This window comes from Peromyscus maniculatus, chromosome 16 (assembly GCF_049852395.1).
Source record: "Peromyscus maniculatus bairdii isolate BWxNUB_F1_BW_parent chromosome 16, HU_Pman_BW_mat_3.1, whole genome shotgun sequence".
Taxonomy (NCBI): Eukaryota; Metazoa; Chordata; class Mammalia; order Rodentia; family Cricetidae; genus Peromyscus; species Peromyscus maniculatus.
The window spans coordinates 52924007-52934768 of NC_134867.1; the positions used below are offsets into that span (position 1 = coordinate 52924007).

General features: G+C 40.3%; 1 pseudogene; it reads left to right on the top strand.

Annotated features, from left to right (window-relative positions):
- The first annotated feature begins 971 nt into the window (after positions 1-971).
- LOC143268942 (pecanex-like protein 4 pseudogene) lies at positions 972-10304 on the top strand (annotated as a pseudogene).
- Positions 10305-10762: the final 458 nt, after the last annotated feature.

The following is a 10762-nucleotide window of genomic DNA, read 5'->3' on the forward strand; positions in this document are numbered from 1 at the left end:
GTGTATATTGAATGGGAAATGTCTGGCTGGCCTCCTGCCCCATGTTAGGAGGTAATTGTTAATTTTACTGTTAAGGTTTGCAAAAAAAAAATGTAATCCCTTAATATAGAGCCTTTAGATAAAAGCTCATATTTGCTAATGATCAAGTCTTTCAATAAGAATGATTTCCTAATGTGCTATGGCTTTGAAGGTAGTTTATTTTATAAAAGAAAAGCCAACCAAAGACATGAGGCAAATAAACATTCAACACATGCCTATTCTAAGACAAATGGCATTTGCAGGCACACTTACCCACATAATGTTCACCAGGAATTTCAGAGGTGGGATTGAGTCTCATTTTTGCAGACGAGGTAAAAGGGTAAAGTGATTAGCGGGGACTCATCCAAGGTCATTAAAGTAGAAAGAAATGGAATGTGGGTTTATACCAATCCTAACCGGCTCACATCACACGCTTTGTGAATATAAGTGAACAAAAAAACCCCCAGACTTGAAAATCTCAAAACAGACTTGATTAGCAAGACTACAATTTTTATGTTCTGGAGAAAATATGTTCTAATGGGTCCTCAAACTACTCATTTAATCCGCGTCCCAAGCCGTATTTTGTTCTTTCTAGGACCTTGACATCTTAAGTGCATTGCAGAATTGAAAAGATAATTTGCAGGCATTATTTTAGCCTTTCATTTTTTTCTTCCAGGCTTTTCCTCTGCTTGTGACACTGTTTAAAGTGACTAGAGGAATTTTCATGTGTTGCGAACTGAATGTCAGTACCTCTTGAAAATTCATATTGATGAAGACCTAAGCTCTGCTGTGGTGATGTTTCCTGGTGGAGCCAGGAAATGGGTAGTCATTTCTCAAGATGAGGGCATGAGGGAGAGCTCCCCCATGATGTGATTAATGTCTTGGGAGGAAGAAGGAGAAGAATCATCATCATCATCATCATCATCACCACCATCATCACGATCACCATCATCATGATCACCATCACCATCATCATCATCACCATCATCATCATCATCCTTACCGTCAGCAGTAGTAGCAGCAGAAGCAGCAGCTAGAGCTTGCTCTCTGCCTGCCATGTGAGGGCATACTGAGGTGGCATAGGATGAAAATCAGGAGAGAGCCATCACCAGAGCCACACCATGGAGACATTAGGCTTGCAGCCTCCATAAGAGTGAGAAGTAAACTGGTCTCTGTTCTGCTTCCACTTAGTCATGGCTGTCTGAGTTGACTAAGGTAGCAACATGAGTCCCTCAAGCGCTTCCACTCTGTAATGGAGCGCAGTGGCCAGTCACATGCATGGCATTTCAGTTCTGTATAGTTGTAGCAATCCGAAGAATGCCATGCCTGTACAGTATGTGAAAAATCCTACGAAGTATTTATGCTTCTCTTAATTCAATATTTATTCTTACATTTTTCTTCTTTTGGTAAAAATACACAACACTGATCAAAATGCAAGAGCACAAGCCAATGGGGTTCCTCACCCATGTAATTTATTCTTATTACCCTCGGTACAGGGGTTGAGCTCAGATCAACATCAATACGATCTATAATTTATGACTTTGAAAGACATTGCGTCATGCTTTTGAGAATCAAGATTTTGTTTTAGTGCAGGCCAAGTTTATTTAGAAACAATTCTTGGATTCTTTCTTATATATGAGTTAGTATTTAACCTACACAATCCTGTTGAGAATTCTCAGAAGGTGGCTGTGATGAACTTTAGGATTGATAAGATCTCGTATGCGCCTCTCTCAGAGGATGGGATAATTAGCAAGGAAAAGGCAGAGATTCCAGACAAGTTCTGAAAACCCACTCAATCATAATCTTAAGAATGAGAGTTACTGTTTATTTATACGCCAAGGTCTCCATTGAGCACTTTGTAAGTTTTGTGAAATTTAGTCTTTTCCGAAGCTCCCAGGCAGTTGGCAGACAATTTTGGTCAGCGTTCACGTCAAAGAAAGTATCTAAGATGGGAAAAGTGATTGGTGCCAGGTCCCACACTGGATGATTTTATTCTAGAGGCATTCACTTTTGTGCATTGCACTTTGTTTTTGGAAGGTCTTCATATCTGTGTGTGTGTGTGGAAGGGTGTGTGTGTGTGTGTGTGTGGTCAGTGCCACATCTGCCCTATATGACAGTGTATACTGAGTCTGTGCATAGGTCTCAATGACACAAAGGAGAAGAAAGCTCCCTCCTGGCAGAGAGTCCTGCTTCTCTAGGAGCTCCTTCTCTATCCCTGCATTGGGTACCAGGTCAATTGACTTGATGTGGGTGTTAAAGACTAGTTTTGAAAGCCACACCTCATCATCGCAGTGGGATGTTAGATTTGTCATCACTGTGATGAAGCCTTGGAGAAAACCAATGTAGAGGAGGAAGTCTTTATGTGGTTCATGGTTTCAGAGGTTCTGGCCCATGGTCAGCTGGATTCATGGTTTCTGGGACACAGGGAGGCAGAAAAAATCATAGCACAAGGGCTTGGAGAGAAGAGGGTGTGGTAACAGAACCAGGAAAAGCCGTTCGCATTACATTCACAGTCTGGAAGGAGAGAGCGATGCATCCTGGTACTCAACTCATTTTCTCCTTTTATTCAGCTGGGAACACAGCCCGTGGATGGTGTCACCCACATTCAGGATGAATTTTCTATCTTCAGTTAAGCCTTTCTGGAAACATCTTTGTAGACAACCTTACACGTGTGTTTCCAGGGTGATTCTAAATCCTGTAGCACCAATCTTAAAAGGTCTTATTAATAAAAACAAACCCAGTACCGGGTATTGAGGTGAACGCTGAATGATCAGAAAAACAGAACAAGCCACAGTCACCTCCCCTTGCCAATTCCTCAGCTGATCCTGTTTCCTCAGACTGGAAGCCTCTGAGTCCTCATCTGAATGGATCTCAGCTGTACTTCTGCTAAAAACCTAAAAGCTTAATAGGCTCTAGTTCCTGGTCCTCACACTGTATATACTTTTCTGCTTCCTGCCATCACTTCCTGGGATTAAAGGTGTGTGTCACCATGCCTGGCTGTTTCCAGTGTGGCTTTGAACTCACAGAGATCCAGATGGATCTCTGCCTTTAAAAGAATGCTAGGATTAAAGGTGTGTGTGTGTGTGCCACCATTTTCTGGCCTCTACATCTAGTAACTGTTCTGTTCTTTGACCACAGATAAGTTTATTAGGGTGCACAATATATATTGGGGGACATAATATATCACCATATTTCCCCTTTTTTGTCTAAAATTTTTTAAAAAGCTTATAACTAATACAAGAAAAACTATATCCAATAAGTATATACAATATATATAGTCAAGAATTACATTAATAATGTCCAGGCCATTAACATTTGACAGATTCAGACCAAAAAAACTCCATTATATATTAACAATGTCCAGGCAATTAATATTTGACAAATTCAGATGAAAATTTTCATTACTTATCCTATTTAAAACAAGTAATTCCTTTTAAAAGTAGATTCAATAATCTCCCTTTTATCTTATCATATCCATATCATATTCTCTTTTTTTGAGTAGATCCAAAAATCTACCTCTTATCTTATCATTTATATATCTTCCCTTTTTCCAGAATAGATTCAATAATCTACCCCTTTCTATATCTTTTTTTCTTTTAAACAAGAACCCTGTATTTAATCTCCTTAGTTTAGCTTTTTTTTTGACCATTAACAATTAACAACTCATAACTAACCATCATGAACAATAACAATTATCCATAAGCCATTGAATGACCAGAAAACACCCACCCCACCTCTTGGGAATGTGGGCATCGTTTTCTTAAAATTACTTCCTGCTTTCTGGGGGTTAACACATCTTTAGAGGATTCTGAAAAGAAAATTTTTGGGTTAATTGTCAAGTCCTAGGAGAGGTAGCTGTATCATTTATTTTCCAGTCTCTGCATAATGGGAAAATGTAGGGCTTGTCTCAAGTCGTTACTTGAGTTGTCTGTGAATCTGGATCATTTCAGCTAGCCCTCTCAAAATTGTCCTGAGCAGTTTGTGGTCCAAAGCCAATCTTTTGGTGATGTTAATCTACTTAATGGTTTTACCATAGTCCATGTACCAGAAATACCTGAATCCCACTAGTGTCCTTTCATGATTTAGGATTTTAAATTCTGGAAATTGTTGATGTTTTTGGAATTCAGCTTGTCCATTTTTCTTGGCTTGTGGGTGTCTTCATCTCGGCATCCTGTTCTTCTCCTCATCCCATTCTTCTCAGCTTGTGGATGGCTTCATCTCTTTTATTAAATGCCAGTCTACCATTGAGAGATCAGACTCCATTAGCTTAGTTACTCTTTAAAGAATAACTGTTTCAGCTATTGTTCCACTGCATAAGAGAAACCATCAGTCCACTGCATGTTCAGCTGCCTTCGAAGAAAGGGGCACTGTACCTTTTCTGGATTGTAAAGTCCACTCTAACAATGGTGCCTTATTGTCCTGGCCTCAGAGGATGCCTGTTGCTAAAGCCACAACCATACTTGTCTTGGCAAGAATCAGTAGTCCTTTGTTTCGTGTCCTGTCTGTCCACTTTGTCCTGTTGTCAGCAGTCGATTAGAGGATACTTTGTTGTCCAGTGGCTAACTTTTGCACCAGTGAAAGTTAACTCCATTTGCAGTTTCTTCAATGCCCATGTCTTCTCTGAAGTAGATTGGTGCTTCCAGAAGCCGACATATCTCATAGTCATAAAAAAAGAAAAAAATTCTAAGTTATTAAAACATTTTAAATGCCATATTCTGTACCTCTCTGAAGGGTTTGAACATGACCTATCTGTCTAAAATATATCTGCTCAATCTTGAAAACATACCTAATATGACTACAAGTTCAATTGTAATGTCTAACTCTTAATTTTCATTTCTTTATATCCTAATAGTTGGTAATAATAACATTCAAGGATTAGCAAATTGCATTACATTGTTAAATGAACGGTATAAGTACAATATCTTGAACAAGATAAAAAACATATGTACAACATTTTCTAACAATCTCAATATATATAATTTGTATACAATATACAAAAATCCAATCCAATGTAAAGTATTTAAAACTAGTAATTGTCGTTTGAAAGTAGATTCAATAATCTATCTTTTTATCTATATAAAAATCCACTCTGACAATTGAGATGATCACAGTTGGGGTGTTAAGTAAGATAATAGATATGTTTAGTGCCTGGCATATTGTTATTGTCCAAAATCAATTAGGTATTATTTTTAGGTCATCCAGATGCACAATCATCATGGTTTGTATTTAATGACCTTACTTCTAGACTAAATCACTTGAACACCGACTTCTCCACTCTTTGGGGTGGACTATTAGGTGGATAGTTGTATGATTTTTTTTTCCTTGGGGAGTTATGAATGAAATTGTACTCATCTTATACAGGGCACTGATGGTAGACCAAAGACACCATTCCACCCAAGCTTAGTTAGTGAACCTGTGGGTTTGTGAAGCATTTACAAGTTTTATATGTTAAAAGAGTGTCGGGGAGGGGTTGCTTGCAGAAGCATGGGATGCTCAAAGGCAGCTGCATGATGGGAAAGCTCTCCTCAGCATGAGCGATGGCTCACAAAAGATGCAGCCCATAGAGCTCTCTGTATCTTCCAAAGAGCTTGTCAGAGTCTCTTCCTTAGCAGCTTTAAAACTTGGAATCTGTAAATTTTAGGAACTTCCTGAGGCTCTGAGGTTTGTTCTTTACTTCCCGAGTCTTACTCAGTTTACGTCCAGGAGGGAGTGCTTCAATTAAGAAGAAATGCTACATAACCACAGTCCATAGGGACTTGCAGGTATTGATGCCCAGTGTAATCCTCCTCCAGTCCACACTAACTTTTGGTTATTTGACTTGGTTTAGGCCGTGGGATACTGTCAAGTGTGCTGTGAGCAGTCTTGATTGTCATTGTGTACTGGATACCACCCTCGTTGGATCTAGATGTCATACAAGAAGAACAAAAGAAGCTAGTCTTTTTTTTTTTTTTTTGAGAAGCACCCTAAGATCATTTGTACAGCGAGGTGCAGCCATGCCAATATTACAGTTGAACTCCATCACAAATCCACTTTTCCAGTCAAATGCAACCGCAAAGGCATTCTAGTTATGACCAGAGCTGCCAAAACACCCACAGACTCCTGAGAATAAGTTGCTATAGTTTCAAGCCTCTGCTTTTGGGGAGTGGTTTCCCACATAGCGACTGATGACTGAAATACTCTCTGTAATGACATAACGTGGTGGGACCTCACCTCACAGCACAACTGTGCCAATCAGAGTGAGCACGCTCCTCGGTCCCCTGTGCAAATGGGTAGCTGGAGGGTGGGGACCTGGAGAAGAGATTTCAGAGAGATTAAAGTCGCACTTCTTTCAGCAGGGAAATCTATCAGAAGGCACCTGGGTGATTTCTGGAAGAGAAAGCCAGCAAGGTGGAGGTTGGCCTGTGTGTGTGTGTGTGTGTGTTGGGGGGGGGGGACAAAAAAAAAACCCCAAACAGAACGAGATACCAAACAAACACAAAAACACAGGAACACCAACTGCCTCCCATGTAATTACACCCATGTTGCTATTTGCCGTCATACTAGTGATTATAATAGAAAACCAGGACAATTTATATTTTTAGAAACCAGTGTTTTATTTGGAAAATGTCAGTTGTCAATTGTACCCTAATGGTGTTTTGCTAAAATGTGTGGTTGGTAACACGAGCAGGGTAGAACTTTGGGTTCTTTTAAGAGAACTTTGAGCAGTTGACTAAGCATTCTGGGTACAATTGTGTCTGAAGGGATTTAGACATTCTGTTTTGTGCTACGAAGTTCTGATGTGTGACACATGACAATCCTCTAATTGGATGGGTGGCTTCTGTACATGTACTGACACCACTTTATCCTCTGACTCAGTTTCTCTTTTCTGAATGGCTTTTTGTTTACTATGTTTGAATGAAGGTAGGGCATTGGAAAGTATCATAATTCTTCATGAGAAAATACATTTAATTCATGCTGGGAGGACAGGAATGCAAAGGAAAATCCAACCCAAAGAATTAGGTTTTAAGAATCCCACTTTCTTTTTTTTTTTTTTTTTTTTTTTTTTGGTTTTTCGAGGCAGGGTTTCTCTGTGTAGCTTTGTGCCTTTCCTGGAACTCACTTGGTAGCCCAGGCTGGCCTCGAACTCACAGAGATCCGCCTGCCTCTGCCTCCCGAGTGCTGGGATTAAAGGCGTGCGCCACCACCGCCCGGCCTAAGAATCCCACTTTCTAAGAGTAGTTCTAGAGTTACTGAACAAGCCATGTGACCCATGTAGAGATTTTCACATCCTCTGCATGTCTACTTTTCCTGATGCTGTGAGAATGTACCCGACAGAAGTAACTTAAGAGAAAAAATTTGTTCTGGCTCATAGTTCTAGTGGTAGTAATAGGAAGGGGTGGTGGAATTTCTGTCAGGGGGAGTGTGCGGCAGGAACTGTTCATGTCTTGGTGGAACAGGAAATAAGGATGAGACTATATGTGGGGTCAGTCCACATCCTGTGAAGTTCTTCCCACAATGGCCCCTTCTGCCAGCTCCTAAAGGTTTCACGACCTCCTCAAACACTGTTACTAGGGAGGGACCAGGTGTTCCAGAATGTGAGCCTTGAGGGGACCTTTCAGATTTTTACCGTAACATACTCCATCACACTGGCATAGGCCCTTCCTCACCACCAAAGTGCTGCATCTGAATGCTGTTATGATTGATAAATGTGCATTGATACAGTACTGTCACCCAATATCTAGAATTTATATTAGGGTTCAGCCTTTGTTGTTTATTCACGGGTTTTGACAAATGTATAATGACACACACACACACACACACACACACACACACACACACACACACACATATTCCACCATTATAGTCCATAAAGAGTAGTTTAGTTGACCTAAAATAACCCGTGTTCCATCTCTTCATCCTCCCCTCCCCTCAACTCCATCTATGTCTCTATAATGGTGCCTTTTCTTGAATCTCGTTAGTTGGATTCCTACAGTACTTAGCTCTCAGAATGCCTCTTTCTTAAGATTTCTCCTTGGCATTCCATGTCTTGAGAGTACATTTCTTTTCTGAGCTCAATAATATCTCACTGCCTGGATATGCCACGTTTACCCATTAATCTGCCAAAGGCACCTTTGCTGTATCCCAGTTACGACAACAAAGGACAAAGGTAAATATCCTATAAATATCCGTGTATAGGTAGGTCTCTGTGTAGATGCAAATTTATAGCTTGTGTGGGTAAATACTCAAGAGCCTGCCAAAGAGCCTGCATGTTGTGGCTTAGGTAGCTTTTTAAGGAAGTGACAAGTTGTCTTCTAAGGGCAATTCTCACTAGCAGTGCTGAAAAGCTCTTATTCCAGACCCATGACGTCATGTTTTTCTTTAAGTTCGAGGTTTCTATGGCATCTTACCATAGTTTTCATTTGCAATTCTGTGATGACATATGGTGTTGAACATCTTTCCACACACCCTTTTTCCCTGGTTTATGTCTTCTTTGGTGAGGTATCTGCTGGAATATTTGGCTTGTTTTAATAAATGGATTGTTTGTCTTCCTTGTGTTGACTTCAAGACTTTGTATATTTTGGAAAATGGTTCATTATAAGATATATATATATATATATATATATATATATACTTTCTCCTAGAATAGTTTTATAAAATTAATAATGGTTAAAGGTTGAAATTGATCTTTGCATTGTATAATTAAGAATGATTTGAAAAAGAATAAGTGGAAACATATTAACTATCAAGTTTGGATAAAGACTGTTAAGACATTGGTTCTTTTAAAAATAACCACTTTATGTGAAGGAGAGACTGTAATGAAGTTTCTCTCTGAGTTCAAAATACGCTTGGGAGGGGGCCAGAGTGATGACTCGGCGGGCACATTACTTGTTGTGTGAGAATGAGGGCCTGAATTCAGTTCCCCCTTACCAAAGTAAAAGCTGGGCATGGCTATTTCCTGCCTGTAAACCCAGCACTTGAGGAGGGGACAGAGACAAGAGAATTCCTGGGCACACAGTCAGGAAAAAGCAGTGTGTGAGGGTACAGTGCAGTTTGGTTTTGCTAGGATCAAATCTAGAACCTTGCACAGAGCGAGCAAGTGCTTTATCACAGAACTAAAGCGTATAAACCTTTCCACACCCTACCTTACATGTTAAGTCATCTCTAGGTCCCCTGTAAGATCTATCACCATGCAATCTGATACGTTCCTCCAGATGTTCAAGCCACAGATGTTTATCAATAATATTTCAGGACTCCCCTCTCCCTTTGGAATATTTTTAAATTAGGAGGCATCATATGCATTTAGCCCACTGTGTCAGTAGGTTCAACATCCACAAATTCAAATAACCACAGATAGAAAACACTTAGGCAGTTGATGTTAGACATGGAAACAGGAGTGGTCCTGGAGGCCTCTGGGTAATGATGATGCAGCCAGCATCGGAGAGAGCATCCAACAGAGTTCACTGAGGGAGATATGGTCTCAGGATGCACTCACATTGCCTCTCCCATCTGGTGAGTCCAGATACTGCTGATTATGAGAAAGATGTGACTTTTAGACAATCTTGAGTGGGAAGTATGAGTAGTCCAGATGTCCTTATGCTGAACAACTACAAACAGGGCTTCCTGCTGGAGCACTTTCCACAAACTGTTCTTGGAGACCTTCAACTCAAATTAGGCTATGGAGCCCCTCCTTACATATGTGTTCATCAAACTGTCCTTTTGCTGATGCCATGGGCCTTAGGTGGAGCAAGAACACTTTCACACCAACTAGGCATCCTGAGCATCCTGAGTGACAACATGGCGGCAGCAGCTCTTTCAGGCAGACTGGTGGTGTTCACTGCATCTGTTATCGGGTTCACAGGTGCGTATGCCAAGAGCCAATCGGTGGTGGCACAAACAGTAGATAACCAGAGAAATTTTGGTGGAGGAACACAAGTACAAATTTACAGGTTGTGCTGGTGCTGAGACCATCAAATTTATAATTCCTGGCCAAATACAGTGTGCGCGCGTGCGTGTGTGTGTGTGTGTGTGTGTGTGTGTGTGTGTGTGTGTGTGTTTCCCCAACAGAATTTTTCATTCTGTTCTTGCTGGGTTGGTATGTGGTCTTAGAAAATGGTATCTGCTCCTAGACAGAATAACCATGCTGTATGGCTGTCTGGGGGAACTGATTCACTATTTGTATTCATTAATTGTAAGCATCGCCACAGAGACTGCAATTTCCCAAACGCAGAATACTTATGAAATCACCCCTCTCATAAAGATACTCCATATTATTTTTCTTTGTTTCTGTGGATCTTGCACACAGGTAAAAACTTAGTGAATACTTAATAACTTGCTTTGTTTTTAAGTGTACCTGGAGAGCGAGTTCTTCTTAGTGTTGACAAATGATGAATCAGTGAATTAAGACCAAACTACTGGGGTACTTAGGTTAGGTTGATGATTAATCTTTTAGGAATGAACTCTATAAAATATTCATATTATAAAGAAGTAATTAAGTCTTACTGAAGACTCCAAAGATAATAAAAAACACTTTTTTAAAGACAAATCATCTTTTTAGTCGTGTTTCACTTTTTAAAAGGAAATACTCAAACAATTGCATTTGGAAGTCTGACAAATCTGTGGTCCTAGCACTCAGGAGATGGAGGCCACAGGGGCACAGGTTCAAGGCCAGCTTGGGCCATACGAAGAGTTCAAGGTCACACTAGTCTCCATAGTGGCTGCACCAGTTTGCACTTCCACTAGCCAAGAGTTCCCCTTTCTCCGAATC